Raw genomic sequence first — 19433 nt, forward strand, 5'->3', positions numbered from 1 at the left:
TCCGGTTATTATTCCCGGCTTGCGGCGGGCACCGGTTGTTTGTGAAACCTCCCCACCTCCCCACCTCCCCGCCTACCCGCTGATCCCTTACTCCGCTCTGTCCCGCTGAAAAGTACACTTCTGAGGAGCCTTCTCAAAACATGTCTTCTCCGCCATTACAAGCCTCGCGCATGCTCCAAACGCAGCCAGGGCCCGCGCCTGCGCACTGAGCTCTTGAAGTCTGGGTGCGGCACTTTCTTCTCCGCGGGGCACGCTGGGTACATAAGACCATGTTAAATCGGTGCAGGAGTGGGCCAGATACTGCACGGTTATATACAGAGTAAAGCTCCCTCTGTACTGTCCTAAACAATCCCAGGGCAGGTACAGCACGGGTTAGTTACAATTTAAAGCTTGCTGTACGCTGACTCATCAAACACTCCCAGGGCAGGTACAGCACATATTAAATACACAGTAAGGATCCAGCTGCACTGTCCCACCAGATATTCCCAGGGCATTTACAGCACGAGTTAGATACAGAATAAAGCTCACTCTGCACTGTCCCAATAAACAATCCCAGGGCAGGTACAGCACAAGTATTTTTTTGTTAATCTGTAAATAAAAAGCCCCCTGATTAAAGGGGGGAGGAGACACAAATAAACCAATTAAACTATGGACGGTAAACTTAAATCAAATTAACAGTTGGTTGCTGGAGGCGATGATGCACTCCAGTCCGTCTGGTGCTGATCTCTTACAGAAGGCCGCAAGCGTACTGGTGGCAGGTACAGCACATGTTAGATAGAGATAGAGAGTAAAGCTCCCTCCACAGTGACCTATCAAACACTCCCAGGGCAGGTACAGCATGGGTTAGATCCGGAGTAAAGCTCCCTCTACATTCACCAATCCAACACTCCCAGGGCAGGTACAGCAGGGGTTAGATACAGAGTGAAGCTCCCTCTGCACTGTCCCATCAAACACTCCCAGTGCAAGCACAGCATGGGTTAGATACAGAGTGAATCTCCCTCTACACTGTCCCATCAAACACTCACAGGGCAAGTACAGCATAATTTAGATGCAGGGTAAATGTCTTTCTAAACAGGCATTCCAAAATTGCACAGGACAGGCACAACACAGGTTAGGTACACATCATCATCATTATAGGCAGTCCTTCGAAATCGAGGAAGAGTTGCTTACACTCGAAAGGTGAGTTGTTAGGTGACTAAATAGTCGAATACGGGAATTACAGTCTCGGTCACAGGTAGGACAGCCAGTCGTTGAAAGAAAGGGTGGGTTGGACTGGTTTGCCGCATGCTCCTCTGCTTTGTTTCTGCATGCGCTCAGCGATGAGACTTGAGGTGCTCAGCGCCCTCCCCGGATGTATTTCCTCTACTTAGAGTGGACTTTGGCCAGGGACCCCCAGGTATCAGTGGGGATGTTGCATTTTATCAAGGAAGCTTTGACGGTGCACTTGAAATGGTTCGTCTGCCCACCTTGAGCTCGCTTGCCATGTAGAAGTTCTGAGCAGAGCGCTTGCTTTGGGAGTCTTGTGTGAACCATGTGAACAATGTGGCAAGCCAGATTATGAAAAGGGGAGGTGTAACGAGACCTGGGTGTCATGGTACATCAGTCATTGAAGGTTGGCATGCAGGTACAGCAGGCGGTTCAGAAAGCAAATGGCATGTTTGCCTTCATAGTGAGGGGATTTGAGTACAGGGACAGGGAGGTGTTGCTACAGTTGTACAGGGCCTTGGCGAGGCCAAACCTGGAGTATTGTGTACAGTTTTGGCCTCCTAACTTGAGGAAGGACATTCTTGCTATTGAGGGAGTGCAGCGAAGGTTAACCAGACTGATTCCCGGGATGGCGGGACTGACATATCAAGAAAGACTGGATCAACTGGGCTTGTATTCACTGGAGTTCAGAAGAATGAGAGGGGATCTCATAGAAACGTTTAAAATTCTGATGGGTTTAGACAGGTGAGATGCAGGAAGAATGTTCCAATGTTGGGGAAGTCCAGAACCAGGGGTCACAGTCGAAGGATAAGGGGTAAGCCATTTAGGACCGAGATGAGGAGAAACTTCTTCACCCAGAGAGTGCTGAACCTGGGGAATTCTCTACCACAGAAAGTTGTTGAGGCCAATTCACTAAATATATTCAAAAAGGAATTAGATGAAGTCCTTACTACTAGGAGGATCAAAGGGTATGGCGCGAAAGCAGGAATGGGGTACTGAAGTTGCATGTTCAGCCATGAACTCATTGAATGGCGGTGCAGGCTAGAAGGGTCGAATGGGCTACTTCTGCACCTATTTTCTATGTTTCTATGTTTCTATGTGTGTCCCTGGAGATGGAGCATGCGGTATCCACGAGAGATGGGCACCGCAGAGACTGGAGTGCATCATTTCAAGAGGGAACTGAATTTTAATTTTAATAAATTTGATTTGATTTGACAAAGCTTCCCTTAATGTTGAATTAATAAGTTTTGTTTTTGGTGCCCTCAAAAATAATAAAGGGGCACTTTAATGAAAGTTTCTGGAGTGTGACGCCCCTCCCCACTTTAATCAGGGGACACTTGATTATTGTTTTACTTAAAATAGTTGTGAACAATGTGGCCCACCCAATGGAACTGGTCGAGTGTGGTCAGTGCTTTGATGCTGGTGATGTTGGTCTGATCGAGGAAACACCAGGACTGGTTTAATGAGAATGACGAGAAGATCCAAGAGCTAATTGTTAGCAAGCACAGGGCATTTCTGAACCTAAAACAACAACCCAACTCTGGAGCAGCAAAGCAGCATTACAGACGGCTTAAGGCCGAGGTCCAAGAAAAAACCTGTGACCTAAAGCATAGATGGTGGGTCGGTAAATCACAGGAGGTTCAGCAGCTGGCCGACAGCCATGATGTGTGACGAGTCTTCATCGCAGTCAAGGCCACCTATGGCCCAAGCACCCAAGGCCCCACCCCACTGCTGGCCAAGAATGGGGAAACACTCATCAAGGACACTGAGGCAGTCAGGACCCGCTGGAAGGAGCACTTCGAAGATCTCTTTAACTGAGACTCTGCCTTTGACTCGAGTGTCCTCGATTCCAACCCACAGCATGCTACCCGCCAACATCTTCGCAAAACCCCAGCCCTGCACGAGATAGAAAAGGCCATCCACCAGCTCAAGAACAACAAGGCAATGGGAGCGGATGAAATCCCCACTGAGGCACGAAAGTATAGCAGAGAGGCAATATTGGCAAAAATGCATGACCTCATCTCTCTCATCTGGAAGGAGGAGTGCATGCCTGGAGATCTCAGAGACGCAGTAATCTTTAACAAAGGGGACAAGTCCGATTGCGGCAATTGCAGATGGATCGCCCTGTTATCAGCCACTGGGAAAGCCATCACTAGAATCCTCCCAAACCGTCTTCTCCCTGTGGCTGAGGAACTCCTCCCTGAGTCACAGTGTGGTTTTCGTCCACTACGGTGTATGACGGACATGAGTAGGTACACAGTAAGGATCTCAATACGCTGTCCCATCAGACACTTGCAGGGAAGGTACAGCATGGGTTAGATACAGAGTAAAGCTCCCTCCACAGTGTCTCATCAAACATTCCCAGAGCAAGTACAACATGGGTTAAAGAAAGATGATACAGCTCCCTCTATACTGTTCCATCAGTCATTCCCAGGGCAAGTACAGCACAAGTTGGATACAGACTACATCTCCATCTAACTTGTCCAGTCATTCCAGGGCAGATATAGCATCGGATAGATATAGAGAAAATCTCCCTCTACACTGTTCTGCCAGACATTGCAAGGGTAGGTACAGCATGGGTTAAATACAGAGTAAAGCTCCCTCTACACTGTCCCATCAACCGTTCGCAGGGCAGGTACCACCAAGCTCATGGTCTACAGGATTGTAGTAATACCCGCCCTCCTGTATGGCTCAGAGGCATGGACCATGTACAGTAGACGCTCAAGTCACTGGAGATATATCACCAACAATGTCTCTGCAAGAACCTACAAATCCCCTGGGAGGACTGGCACACCAACATCAGCGTCCTTGTCCAGGCTAACGTCCCCAGCATTGAAGCACTGACCACACTCGATTAATTCCACTGGGCAGGCCACATAGTTCGCATGCCAGACACAAAACTCCCAAATCAAGTGCTCTATGTGGAGCTCCTTCATGGCAAATGAGCTAAAGGTGGGCAGCGTAAACGTTACAAGGACACCCTCAAAGCCTCCCTGATAAAGTGCGACATCCCCACTGAGAACTGGGATTCCCTGGCCAAAGACCACCTTAATTCGAGAAAGTGCATCCGGGAAGTTGCTGAGCACTTCGAGTCTCAATGCCGAGAGCATGCAGAAATTAAGCGCAGGCAGCGGAAAGAGCATGTGGCGAACCAATCACACCCACCCCTTCCCTCAATGATTATCTGTCCCACCTGTGACAGTCTGTGGCTCTCATATTGGACTGTTCAGACATCAAATAACTCACTTCAGGAGTGGAAGCAAGTCTTCCTCGATTCCGAGGGACTGCCTATGATGATGATGATGATAATGATGAGGACAAGTCAGGTTAGATGCAGAGTAAAGCTCCCTCTACACAGTCTCACCAGACATTCCCAGGTAGGCACAGCATGGGTTATTAAAGGTTAAGTCTCCTTCTAGCCTGTCCCAAACACTCACAGGGTAGGTACAGCATAGGTTAAATACAGAGTTAATCTCCCTCTACGCTGTCCCATCAAACACTCACACAACAGGCACAGCACGGGTCAGTCAGAGAGTAAGGCTCCCCATAGATTGCTCCATCAAACACTCTCATTGCAGGTACAGCACGGGTTAGATACAGAGTAAAACTCCCGCTAGTCTCATTAAATATTCTCAGGGGAGGAACAACACGGGTTAGATACTGAGTAAAGCTCACTCTACACTGTCCCATCAAGCACTCAGAGGGAAGATACAGCACAGGTTAGATAAGAGAGAAAAGCTTGCTCTGCACTATCCCATCAAGAACTGCCAGGGCAGGTACTGCACAGGTTAGACAGCAAAGTTTAGGCTGGGTTTTCCAGAACTTGGGGCCTGGGCAACAGAAGGCACAGCCACCAATTATAATCAGGGATGGTCAGGAAGACATATATCTCATGGGTGAGCGGGTGTCAGCGGTGGTTGTGGGGCTGGAGGAATTTACAGTGCTAGGGAGGGGCAAGGTCACGGAGGGATTTGAAAATAAGTATAAGAATTTTGAAATCAAGGCGTTGCTCAACTAGAAGCCAATGTAGGTCAGTGAGCACTGGGGTAATGGGTGAGCTGGACTTGGTGCGAGTTAGGGCATGGGCAGCCGAATTTTGGATTAACACTAGTTTATGTAGAGTAGAATGTGGGAGAAGTGCATTGGAATAGTCAAGTCCAGAAGTCACACAGGCATGGATGAGGGCTTCAGAAGTGGATGAGCTGAGGCAAGAGCGGGGACGGATGATGTTACAGAGGTGGAAATAGGCAGTCTTAATTATGCTGTTGATATCTGATCAAATAACCTATTTCAGGGTTAAGTATGAAACCAAGGTTGCGAACAGTCTGGTTCAGGCTCAGACAGAAGTTGGGGAGAGGGATGGAGTTTGTCACTCGGGAACGGAGTGTGTGGCAATGACAATTACAAATATCAGTATATTTCACAGGCTATCACGTGCAAAATGCATGGATGAGTTTTTAAAATCCAATGGGTTCCAAAAATGGGTTACAGAAAGTAACAGATTTCAAACCTTATGCAAGATGGTTCAATAAAGGGGTGGTTCAAAGGATTTCAGCTGAGTTTAAGGTGAGACACTGCAGTTAAGTCTACAACAACCACAACCCATGTACTCAAATGGAACAAGTTTGGGGTTTGATAGAAGGCGAACTAGGTGAGAAGTGATATAAGTTAGATTAATAAAAAGCACTAAAATGGAAGAGTCAGTAACAGAATATCAATTAGTCTCCTCTGATCATGGAGGAATCAAATATTCGACACAATGTGTCTGAAACAAAGATAATGTATTCAACATTTATACACAATATTAATCTCCAGCTCAGGTATAGGGGTTATTAAGATCATCAGAAAAAAACATGAGGTGCCAGAATGAACATGGTTCAGTGCCCAAAGCAATCACAGTAAATCCTGTTCGAGTCCCAAATGCAGCCTTTTTGCTCAGCTCATTTAAAACTGAGATGAGGAGGAATTTCTTCTCTCAGAGTGTTGTAAATCTGTGGAATTCACTGCCTCAGAGAGCAGTGGAGGCTGGGTCATTGAATATATTTAAGGTAGAGATAGCCAGATTTTTGAGCGATAAGGGAGTAAAGTGTTCCGGGGAGTGGGCAGGGAATCATAGAAACATAGAAACATAGAAAATAGGTGCAGGAGTAGGCCATTCGGCCCTTAGAGCCTGCACCACCATTCAAGAAGATCATGGCTGATCATTCCCTCAGTACCCCTTTCCTGCTTTCTCTCCATACCCCTTGATCACCTTACCGTAACGGACACATCTAACTCCCTCTTGAATATATCCAATGAACTGGCATCAACAACTCTCTGCAGCAGTGAATTCCACAGGTTAACAACTCTCTGAGTGAAGAAGTTTCTCCTCATCTCAGTCCTAAATGATCTACCCCTTATCCTAAGACTGTGTCCCCTGGTTCTGGACTCCCCCAACATCGGGAACATTCTTCCCGCATCTAACTTGTCCAGTCCCGTCAGAATCTTATATGTTTCTATGAGATCCCCTCTCATCTTTCTAAACTCCAATGTATAAATTCCCAGTTGATCCAGTCTCTCCTCACATGTCAGTCCAGCCATCCCGGGAATCAGTCTGGTGCAGATTCAATAGTAACTTTCAAAAGGGAATTGGATATATACTTGAAATGGAAAAAATTGCAAAGCTATGGGGGGAAAGGGCAGGGTCGTGGGACTAATTTGGACAGCTCTTTCAAAGAGCCGGCACGTGATTGGCTGACTGGCCTCCTTCTGTGCTGTAAAATTTAATGAAATTTAAGTTGATGACCTAATGGTAGCATGTTAAAGTCCTTGGCTTTCCCTACAGACCAGTAACACTATCCTTGCAATAAAATTCAATGAGACACTGAAATGATCTTTTAAACACAAGCAGCTTGGCACCTGTACCAACACTTCGGTACCTGTAACTCGACACAAACACAGATCACAAACATTCTGCTGGGATAGTATGAGCTTGCTTATTTTGCATGTTACTTCTTCAGCCTTGCATCCCTACACATTTCAGGGCAATTAGGTCCTCTTGCTGAGGGCTGAAACCTATCTGAAAAAATTAATACATTATTTCGATGAGATCTGCAGCATCAAATGGTCATAGAGTGTTGATGAATCTTTGGCCACTGGAGACAAGAATAAGACTTTTTTTTTCAGCACAGGGTTAAGTTGGACAATTCCTTTCCAGGACACTGCTCAGCTGTCTACCTGCATCGAGGTGCCATTGAGTGGTTGGTTGTACATCAGTAGACTAATATCGTCATAATCAGAGCTCGATTTTTTTTTGTTAGATTTCCTTTTCGTTATTGACTCTTTGAACTAGTCGACATATCCACGTGGGAACATTTGGCTAACAACTCTTTTGGGGAAAACATAATAAATTAATCCAAATGCCCCCCAATCTGGGGGACACTCCAAACACTTTTCACGTGCCCTTTTTTTTTGTGATTTTTGTGGGGTTTTTTTGTTGGTTTTTTTTGGGTAGTAAAACGATAATTTACAAGTGCCCCCTATAAAAGGGGAGGGGGACACTAAAACCCAGAAATTAAAACAAATTAAACTTTAAAACATATAAAATCAAATTAAAATTTGGTTGCCGGTGGTGACAATGCACTCCAGTCCCTCCGGTGCCCACCTCTCGCGGAAGGCCATGAGCGTACCAGTGGACACCATGTGCTCCATCTCCAGGGACACCGTGGCCCAGATGTAAGCACGGAAGAGAGGCAGGCAGTCAGGCTGAACGACCCCCTCGAACGCCCGCTGCCTGGACCGGCTGATGGCACCCTTGGCAGTGCCCAGGAGCAGACCTACAAGTAGGCCTTCGGACCTACCCGCTCCCCTCCGCACAGGGTGCCCAAAGATCAGGAGTGTGGGACTGAAGTGCAGCCAGAAATTGAGGAGCAGCTCATTTAAATAATGGAACAGGGGCTGCAACCTCGTATATTCACTTAAAACGTGGAACACAGACTCTTCCAGACCGCAGAAATTGCAGGCGGCCTGGGAGCCCATGAACCGACTTAAAAATTTATTGCACGGGCCTGCTCCGTGCACCACCCTCCAGGCCAAGTTCCCGATAAATAGCGGGAGGACTCCTGCGTAGAGTGCACTCCATCGGGGACCCCCGCCTCCTCCGGATGGCAAGATAGTACGCCATGGCGTGTCCGGATGGCAGACGAGGATGGCAAGGTTGAGAGTGTGCAGGAGCAGCCCGTACAGGAAACCCCACCGCGCGGAACTGAAAGGCATGGAGGGGATTTCCTCGAGGTGGCTCAAGTTGTGAGGCACCGGCTCCCGAGGGAGGTTCCGGGGTTTGGCGCCAATGAGGAATTCCGTCCAGATGGGGGTCAGTTCGGACGGGATCTCCCCACGTGCTTGAGCCTCCTCGGCACACCTAACAGAGTCAGGGCCCAGAGCTGCTTTTAGCGACTTGATGGCATCGGCCACGCAGTGGACGTCGGCCGAATTTAGGCACCATGCCAGCATGTCTGGCGCCATCCAGCCTGCTCCTCCACCATCCAGCAGGTCCCTGACCATGGTCACCTCGCCAGCCACAGCCCTCTCGACCGACTGCCACCTAAAACCTTGATCGTGGAAGTCCGGATTCCTGAGCAGCAGCTCCTGCAGGACAGCCGCCACTCCAGCTGGTGGAGAGCTGCGCTTGGTGGAGACTTTGTTCCAACATTTGGCTAACGAGTCTGAAAAGAAAATGCCATCTGACTCAATCCTGACATTGGATCCTATTTTCCTTAAATGTACAAGGCACTTTCTTTATTGTCCTGCCCTGTCCCCTCAAGGCGCTAACTCGTGCTGGGGACAGTTTGACAGCACATGGGTGCCGTATGCTACTTTCCCAAGTGGCAATCCTTCAGTAAATGTCCGAAAGGAACTTGACCATGGGTATCACAACCGAGTCCAAATTTGACAAGTTTTCTTGCAAGTAGGGATCAGTGGATCTGGCCGAAATTCTAGTTTCCTGAGTACAGGGGCACCGAAACCAACTGTATCTCCAAACTGCTGTCTGAGACCAGCTAGCTCTGCGGAAAGCAATGATTGAACCTGGGACTATCTCACCTCTTGGGCTCAGCTGCACACTCGGTATACCAACTACACCATCAGTGGAAACAAATAAGACAACTGTAAGAAGTAGTGAGGTACTGATGTCTGATTCTGTAATCTGTACAGCGAGACACCAGGTCTATTCTTGAGCACCCTTCTGCGCTCATAGAAGTGTCAACATTTTGCTTGAGTAACTCATTGATTGTTCTGTCTCATGCTTCAGAATAGCAGCTTAGAAGTCTGGTGTGGCTTTATGGTTTACATAGGTCCAGGCTTTGGCCTGGAGAAGGTTCTGTCTGTTAAATGTCGATCCATACAATTGGACTGAAATTGCTGTACAATCATGGTTGAACAACTCTCAAATTGCTTTGCTCTTAGACCTAAATCGGCAATCAGCATGTGACTGATTGATACCTGCTAGCAGCAATTCCACACCCATAGATTGGAGCGTTGCATTATTCTGCCCAGTGGTCAGAACATCTGTGCGAGTTCAGAAGCCCATAATAGTCAGAATACTGCAGGATATATTTCCACAAGGAACAGAACGGAGAGAAACGACAGTCCCTTCCCAACTAACAGATGATACTTCTAGTCTTCAAACCTGAGCTTCCTAAAAAGTAGAGCTGAGTCTATGATCAGATCAGATCAGCCATGACCTTATTGAATGGGGAGCAGGCTCGGGGTTCTGGGTGGCTCACTCCTGTTCCTATTTCTCATGGTCATATGTACCCAGCATGCTCCGCGGGGGAGAATGTGCTGCACCCAGACTACAGGAGCTCAGTGCGCAGGCGCGGGCCTGGCTGTGTTTGGAGCATGCGCGGTGTGTGTAATGGCGGAGGAGACATGTTTTTGACAGGCTCCTCAGAAGTGACCTTTTCAGCGGGACGGAGCGGAGTAATGGACCAGCAGGGAGCCGGGGAGGCTTCATAAACAACCGGTGTCCGCTGCAAGCCCGGAAGTGGGTGAGTTCGGGCAAGCAGGGGTAGCAGATGCTGCTTTGTCTTGTTTTTGCTATCTGTGCTGACACTAGAGCAGCTGATAAGGAGTGCGAGAGTCGGAGACAGAGGCCCAGAGACCAGCCCAACCAGTTGCAGACAAAGATAGAGGGTTTGAAATCGAGAGGTGACGTCGCAGCCAAGCTGGTAAGTGGTTGGCTGTTCGACTGGTAAGTATAACTCTCTTTTCGACTGACTTTTAGATTGGTTTAATTGGCAGCCAACCAATAAGTAGCTGTTTGGTGTTTAAGTAAATTTTAGTAAGTAAATTAATTTAAGGGTTAAGTCATGGCAGCAGAGCTCGGACATGTGTCATGCTCCTCCTGTGTTATGTGGGAAGTCAGGGACGCTTCCACTGTCCCTGACTACTATGTGTGTGGGAAGTGTGTCCAACTGCAGCTCCTGACCGACTGCATGACGGCACTGGGAAAAAGAGTGGGAGAGCGATAGTGATAGGGGACTCTACTGTAAAGGGAATAGATAGGAGTTTCTGCGGACGCAACCGAGACTCCAGGATGGTATGTTGCCTCCCTGGTGCAAGGGTCAAGGATGTCTCGGAGCAGCTGCAGAGCATTCTGGAGAGGGAGGGTGAACAGCCAGTTGTCGTGGTACATGTAGGTACCAACGATATAGGTAAGAAGTGGGAAGAGGTCCTACAAGCTGAATTTAGGGAGCTAGGAGTTAAATTAAAAAGTAGAACCTCAAAAGTAGTAATCTCTGGATTGCTACCAGTGCCACGTGCTAATCAGAGTAGAGGGAGCAGGGTAGTTAGAATAAATACGTGGCTTGAGCAGTGGTGCAAGAGGGAGGGATTCAAATTCCTGGGACATTGGAACCAGTTCTGGGGGAAGTGGGACCTGAGCTGCAAGGAGGATGCTATCAGGCTGCAGATTGACTTGGATAGGTTAGGTGAGTGGGCAAATGCATGGCAGATGAAGTATAATGTGGATTAATGTGAGGTTATCCACTTTGGTGGTAAAAACAGAGAGACAGACTATTATCTGAATGGTGACAGATTAGGAAACGGTGAGGTGCAACGAGACCAGGGTGTCATGGTACATCAGTCATTGACGGTTGGCATGCAGATACAGGAGGCGGTTAAGAAATCAAACGGCATGTTGGCCTTCATAGCGTGGGGATTCGAGTACAGGGGCAGGGAGGTGTTAGTACAGTTGTACAGAGCTTTGTTGAGGCCACACCTGGAGTATTGTGTACAGTTTTAGTCTCCTAACTTGAGGAACGACATTCTTGCTATAGAGGAAGTGCAGTGAAGGTTCACCAGACTGATTCCCAGGATGGTGGGACTGACATATCAAGAAAGACAGGATCAACTGGGCTTGCATTCACTGGAGTTCAGAAGAATGAGAGGGGCTCTGATGGTTTTCGACAGGTTAGATGCAGGAAGAATGTTCCCAGAACCAGGGGTCAGAGTTTAAGGAGAAGGTGTAAGCCATTTAGGATCGAGATGAGGAGAATCCTCTTCACCCAGAGAGTGGTGGACCTGTGGAATTTGCTACCACAGAAAGTTGTTGAGGTCAATTCACTAAATATATTCAAAAAGGAGTTCGATGTAGTCCTTACTACTAGGGGGATCAAGGGGTATGGCGAGAAAGCAGGAATGGGTTACTGAAGTTGCATGTTCAGCCATGAACTCATTCAATGGCGGTGCAGGCTCGAAGGGCCGAATGACCTACTCCTGCACTATTTTCTATGTTTCTATGTTTCTATAATAACCGGAATATCGGTGGTTACAGCTTCGAGGCTTTCTCCTGGTCACAGGCCCAAGGTAACAGCGGCCATCTTGGTACAGGAAGCATGTTCAGCGTTCCGCCATCTTGATGCAGTTAGTAGCAGAGCGCATGCGCGGCCATCTTGGTGCTGGAATGTTCGTGTCTGGAACTGAACCCAGCCAGAGTCAGCACCTTCAGGGCAGGGGCACCAGTGAGTGTAGAACTGAACCCAGCCACAGTCAGCACCTTCAGGGGAGAGGAACCAGTGAGTGCAGAACTGAACCCAACCAGAGTCAGGACCTTCAGGGCAGGGGCACCAGTGAGTGCAGAACTGAACCCAGCCAGAGTCAGGACCTTCAGGGCAGGGGCACCAGTGAGTGTAGAACTGAACCCAGCCAGAGTCAGTACCTTCAGGGGAGGGGAACCAGTGAGTGTAGAACTAGACCCAGCCAGAGTCAGTACCTTCAGGGGAGGGGAACCAGTGAGTGTAGAACTGAACCCAGCCAGAGTTAGCACCATTATTGGAGGAGAGGGAGAGGAAACCAGTGATTGTAGAACTGGACTCAGCCAGAGTCAGCACCATCAAGGGGGGAGGGGAGCCAGTGAGTGTCGAACTGTACGCAGACAGAATTGGTGGTGAAAATTGGGAGTGGAGGTGAAGCAGTCTCTAACATAAGAATATAAGAAATAGGAGCAGGAGTAGGCCATTTGGTCCCTCGAGCCTGCTCCCCATTCAATAAGATCATGGCTGATCTGATCATGGACTCGACTCCACATCCGTGCCCGCTCCCCATAACCCTTTACTCCCTTATCGCTGAAAATGTGTCTCTCTCCACCTTAAATATATTCAAAGACCCAGCTTGCACAGCTCTTTGGGGCAGCTAATTCCATGGATTTACAACCCTCAGAGAAGAAATCTCAGTTTTAAATGGGCGGCTCTTTATTCTGAGACTATTTCCGCTAATTTTAGTTTCCCCTATGAATGGAAATATCCCCTCTGCATCCAGCTTGGCGAGCCCCCTCATTATCATTAAGTTTCAATAAGATCACCTCTCATTCTTCTGAACTCCAATGTGAAGAGGCGAAACCTACTCAACCTATGCTCAGAAATCAACCCCCTCATCTCTGGAATCAACCTAGTGAACTTTCTCTGAACAGCCTCCAATGGAAGTATATCCTTCCTTACATACGGAGACCAAAACTGTACGCAGTAGTCCAGGTGTGGCCTCACCATTACTCTGTACAGTTGTAGCAGGACTTCTCTGCTTTTATACTCTATCCCCCTTGCAATAAAGGCCAACATTCCATTTGCCTTCCTGATTACTTGCCGTACTTGCATACTAACTTTTTGTGTTTCATGCACAAGACCCCCAAGTCTCTCTGTAATGCAGCTCTTTGCAATTTTTCTCCATTTAAATTATAATTTGCGTTTCTATTATTTCTGCTAAAGTGGATAACCTCACATTTTCCCACATTATACTTCATCTGCCAAATGTTTGCCCTCTGACTAAACCTGTCTGTATCCCTTTACAGATTTTTTGTGTCTTCCACACAATTTTTGTAACGACTGCAAACTCGGTCCCTTCATCCAAATCATGAATATGGATTGTAAATAGTTGAGGACCCAGCGCCAATCCCTGCGGCACCCCACTAGTCATGTTTGCCAACTGGAAAATGACCCATTTATCCCGACCCTCTGTTTTCTGTTAGTTAGCCAATCCCCTATCCACGTTAATATATTACCCCCAACCCAGTGAGCTTTTATCTTGTGCAGTAACCTCTTAGGTGGCACCTTATCGAATGCCTTCTGGAAATCCAAATACATCACATCCACTGCTTCCCCCTTATCCACCCTGCTCGTTACATCCTCAAAGAACTCCAGCGAATTTGTAAAATTGATTTCCCTTTCATAAAACCATGTTGAATCTGCTTGAATGAATGATGCTTTTCCAAATGTCCTGCTACTGCTTCCTTAATAATGGATCCAGCATTTTCCCAACGACAGAAGTTAGGCTATCTGGTATATGGTTTCCTGCTTTTTGTCTGCCTCCTTTTTCAAATCGGCAAGTTACATTTGCGCTTTCCAATCTGTTGGGACCGCATTGGAATCCAGGGAATTTTGGTAGATTACAACCAATGCGTCCACTATCTCTGCAGCCACTTCTCTTAAGACCCTAGGATGCAAGCCATCATGTTCAGGGGACTGTTCTGCCTTTAGTCCCATTATTTTACGTAATACTACATCATTAATGATTGTATTACGTAACTCCCTACCGATAGCCCCTCGCTTATCCACTGCTGGGATCTTTTTAGTGTCTTCTACCATGAAGGACTCTTACTGTATTCTGTATTCTGTGCTAGCTTACTTTCATAATCTATCTTCCCTCTCAATCATTTTTTTAGTCGTTCTCTGCTGGCTTTTAAAAATGTCATAAACCTCTGGCCTCCCACTAGTCTTGGCCACACCGTATGCCTTTGTTTTCAATTTAATTCCTCCCTTATTTCCTTAGTTAGCCACGGATGGTTATCCCTTCTCTTAGTCTCTCCTTCTCATTGGGATATATTTTTGTTGCAGGTAATGAAATATCTCCTTAAATGTCTGCCACTGCTCATCAACCGTCCCATTCTTTAATCTATTTTCCCAGTCCACTTTAGCCAAATCTGCCCTCATACCTCTGCAGTCTCCTTTATTTAAGCTTAGGACCCTAGTTTGAGAACCAACTTTCTCACCCTCCAGCTGAATTTGAAAGTCAACCATATTATGGTCACTTATTCCAAAGGATCTTTTAGTAGGAGATCATTTATTAATCCTGCCTCATTACACAGTACTAGATCTAAGATAGCCTGCTCCCTGGTTGGTTCCACAACGTACTGTTCAAGGAAACTATCCCGGATACACTCTATGGACTCCTCCTCAAGGCTACCCTGGCCAATTTGCTTTGTCCAATCAATATGAAGTTTAAAATCACCCATAAATATTGCCATTCCTTTATTACAAGCCTCCATTATTTCTTGATTTATACTCCGTCCAACAGTGTAGCTACTGTTCGGGGGCCTATAGACTCTGCCCACCAGTGACTTTCCCTTTATTATTCCTCATCTCCACCCAAACTGATTCAATATCTTGATCCTCTGAGCAAATATCGTTTCTCACTAACGCACTGATCTCATCCTTTATTAAAAGAGCTATCCCACCTCCTTTTTTTTCTGTCTGTCCTTCCGAATTGTCAAATATCCTTGAATATTTAGTTCCCAGTCCTGGTCACCTTGCAACCACGTCTCTGTAATGGCTATCAGATCATACCCATTTGTATCTATTTGTGCCGTTAACTCATCTATTTTGTTACGAATGTTATGTGCATTTAGACAAAGAACTTTTAAATTTGTTTTTTTACCTGTTTTTCCTGCTTTTTTCTTCTGTCCTTCAAACTCACTTTCTACATTTTTGCTTTCTAATTCCAGCTTTACTTCCCTACCGACTGAATCTATTCTCAGGTTCCCATTCCCCTGCCAAGCTAGTTTAAACTCTCCCCAACAGCACTGACAAACCCCCCCACCCCCGGCGAGGATATTGGTCCCGGCTCTGTTGAGGTGCAACCCGTCCGGCTTGTACTGGTCCCACCTCCCTCCAGAAGCGGTCCCAATGCATCAGGAATCTAAAGCCCTCCCTCCTGTACCATCTCTCCAGCCACACATTCATCTGCTCTATCCTCCTATTTCTGTACTCACTAGCTCATGGCACCAGGAGTAATTTTAAATATTACCTTAGACCATGTCACTGTTTACAATTACACATGACCCTGCCTCGGTTTATATTACATTCGACCCTGCCTCTGTTTATATTACACTAGACCCTGTCCCTGTTTATATTACACTAGACAGTATCACTGCTTATAAATAGAAGTATAGAGTACAAACGCGTGGATATTATGATGAGCCTGTACAAAACACTGGTTCGGCCTCAACTGGAGTATTATGCACAATTGTGTGCAACACACTTTGGGAATAATGTGAAGGCCTTGGAGAGGGTGCAGAAAAGATTTACGAGAATGATTCCAGGCATGAGGGACTTCAGTTACCTGGACAACTGGAGCAGCTGAGGTTACAAGGGGGATAGAGTATAAAAGCAGAGAAGTCCTGCCACAACGGTACAGGGTTTTGATGAGGCCACACCGGGAGTACTGCGTACAGTTTTGATCTCTGTATTTAAGGAAGGATATACTTTCATTGGAGGCAGCTCAGAGAAGATTCACTAGGTTGATTCCTGACATGAGGGGGTTGACTTATGAAGAAAGATTGAGTAGCTTGCGCCTATACTCATTCGAGTTCAGAAGACTGAGAGGTGATATAATTGAAACGTATAAGATATTGAGGGGGCTTGACAAGGTGCATTCAGAGAGGATATTTCCACTCATAGGGGAATCTAGAGCTTAGGGGGCATAGTTTCAGAATAAGGGATTGCCCATTTAAAACTGAGATGAGGGGGAATTTCTTCTCTCACGGTTCTAATTCTGTGGCATTCTTTGCCCCAGAGAGCTGTGGAGACCGGATCATTGAATATATTTAAGGCGAAGATAGATAGATTTTTTAGCGATTATGGGAGTAAAGGTTTATGGGGTGCGGGCGGGGAGGTGGAGCTGAGTCCATGATTAGATCAGCCATGATTTTATTGAATGATGGAGCAGGCTTGAGGGGCAAATGGCCGACTCCCATTCTTATTTCTTATGTTCCCCTTAGAGCAGGGAAGATTGAGTGGAGATTTGATAGAGGTGTTCAAAATCATGAGTGGTCTTGCCAGAGTAGATCGTGAGATACTGTTCCCATTGGCAGAAGGGGCGAGAACCAGAGGACACAAATTTGAGGTGATTGGCAAAAGAACCAAAGGCGACACAAGAAAAAACCTTTTTGCGTAGCGAGTGTTTAATATCTGGATTGCACAGCCTGAAAGGGTGGTGGAGGCAGACTCAATCACAGCTTTCAAAAGGGAGTTGGATAAGTACCTGAAAGAAAAACATTTGCACGGCTGTGGGGTAAGGGCGGGGGAGTGGGACTAGCTGAGGTGCTCTTGCAGAGAGCTGGCACGGGCTCGACGGGCCGAATGTTCTTGTACCGTGCTGTAACCATTCTCTGATTCTATGGTTCTAACTCTCTCAGCCTAAGCCTACATTCCCTTCTTCCTCATATGCTGATCTTCAGTGCATCGATACTGGAAACACAGAGCGACCAATCCAGAGCCGCTCTGTATCAGGGTGGGTGCTGGATACGGAAGTCGCTCCCTGGCCTCCTGTGTGGGTCGGTTTGATGCATCAGTTTGAGCTGGATTGGAGAGGGGGGAGAAGCTGCTGGGTTTAACCCCCAGAACCTCTGGGCCCAGTCGGGCCCAACAATTTCCGATGAGAGACTGTCAACGGCGATGGATTCTAGGGGAGATTAGGTTGTGAAACAGACACTGCCCGCACAAGGTAGAAGCGTATTGTTTTAGGAACAAGTATTTCTATAGAGGCTTTCAATATACAGATTTGTTTGAATCCATTCTTAGGATGTGGGTGTCGCTAGTAGGGCCAGAATATATTTCCAATTTCCATTTGCCCCTTGACAAGGTGATGGTGGGCCTTCTCGAACTGCTGCAGTCCGTGTGGTGAAGGCCCTCCCACAATGCTGTTAGGTGAGGAGTTCCAGGATTTTCACCCAGTGATGATGTAGGAACGGCGATATATGCCCAAGTCAGGATGGTGTGAGACTTGGAGGGGAACTTGGAGGTGATGGATTTCCCATGCACCTGCTGCCCTGGTCCATCTAGGTGGGAGAGGTTGTGGGTTTGGGAGGTTCTGTCAAAGTTCTGGTCGAGTTACAGATGTTTAAATTCCCTCCTCGTCGCCCTGCCCACCTCTCCCTCCTCCCATAGAGGCCAGAGTCTTGTGTAGGCCCAGACCGGGTGGTGGGTTCCCTTCCCTGAAGGACATTGGTGATCAGTTGGGTTATTATGACAATCCGGCAGCTTTCGTGGTCACTTTTTTTTTCTGTCGGCGGCCGCACAAATAGCCAGGTTCATTCAGCTCAATTTCAGAACCTGCCTTTGTGTTTTTATGGGTTCTCTCTCACCCACCCTTTTTTCTATTTGAAACTCACTTTACAGGTTATTAAAAGGAGAAGATTTGTCGACCAGAGGCTCAAACCAAACATCACATTAAGATATGACGGAGTCACTCGATTCATCGGGAATGGAATATCATCGGCCTTTGACCATGGAAGCAAAAAGCACTGTTCACAGTGGGGAGAAATGGTACACGTGCTCTGCATGTGGACAAGGCTTCAGCCGATCAGCCAACCTGGAGAGACACAAGTGCAGTCATACTGGGGAGAAACTGTGTAAATATGGGGACTGTGGGAAATGTTTCAAGCTGGAAACACATTGGCGAGTTCACACTGGGGAGAGGCCATTCAGCTGGTCCGATTGTGGGAAGGGATTCACTTGGTCAGCCGACCTGCTGAGGCACCAGCGAGTTCACACTGGAGAGAGGCCGTTCACCAGCTCCGATTGTGGGAGGGGATTCACTCAGCCATCCACCCTGATGAAACACCAGAGAGTTCACAAGTGACTGTAGGGGTGGGATTCTGCTATTATTGCTGCTGTTAATCACATCCCGACTGAACCATGTTCATTCTGACAGTTGAGGTTTGTTTCTGCTGATGCTAATAACTCCTGTAACTTGACTGGAGTTTAATATTTGCGATATAGACAAATAAATTAGTGTTGCTTTCAACATATTGCTGTGGATTTTTGTCTTTACCATGCGGGAGTGTTTAGCATCACCTGGCTGGAGCTCAGTGAGGACAATCTGTGGGGAGGATTGTATGGGGGGAGAACTTCAGCATGGGCACAGTCCTTCAGGGTCACACTGAGAGGGGCAAACGGCACTTTGGTCTTTCTCATCACACTTCACTGTCAGCAAAGTCACCGAGCGGGGTAATCTTGATGCTGTAAGGTGCGGATGATATCCACCCAAGTGTGTTTAAAGAGATGGGATGGGTGCTCTGTTAGCCCCTTGCCCATATCTCCAACAGCTCAGTAGCATCATGGGTTGTTCCCTGAGATTGGAAGGTAGCACACGTAGTTCCCATTTTTCAAATTGGGCACAAGTCAGAGCTCGGGAACTGAAGGCCCATCAACGTGACCTCGATCACCGGGAAGGTGCTTGAAGGGATCCTGAGAGATGCTGTTTTCCATCATGGGGAAAGGGAAGGAGCCATTACAGATACTGAACATGGATTCCGGTAAACATGGTCACGTCTTACAAGCTAGCTTGAGTTTGTAAAGAAGTTGTTAGGTTGGTGGATGGGGGAATCTGGTTGACATTGTCTACCTCAAGGTGTCAAACTCATTTTCTATGGTGGGCCTGATCCAATATCCTGGCACTTGGCATGGGCCACATTCAGA

At 47.2% G+C, this 19433-nt stretch overlaps 1 long non-coding RNA gene across 1 annotated transcript; it reads left to right on the forward strand.

Annotated features, from left to right (window-relative positions):
• Positions 1-10099: 10099 nt before the first annotated feature.
• On the forward strand, positions 10100-18761 carry LOC139235382 (uncharacterized). Its single transcript, XR_011588472.1, has 2 exons — positions 10100-10232; positions 18132-18761. It is a non-coding gene; the product is annotated as an uncharacterized lncRNA (long non-coding RNA).
• The last annotated feature ends 672 nt before the right edge of the window (positions 18762-19433 follow it).

Source organism: Pristiophorus japonicus, chromosome 23 (genome assembly GCF_044704955.1).
Source record: "Pristiophorus japonicus isolate sPriJap1 chromosome 23, sPriJap1.hap1, whole genome shotgun sequence".
Lineage (NCBI taxonomy): Eukaryota > Metazoa > Chordata > Chondrichthyes > Pristiophoridae > Pristiophorus > Pristiophorus japonicus.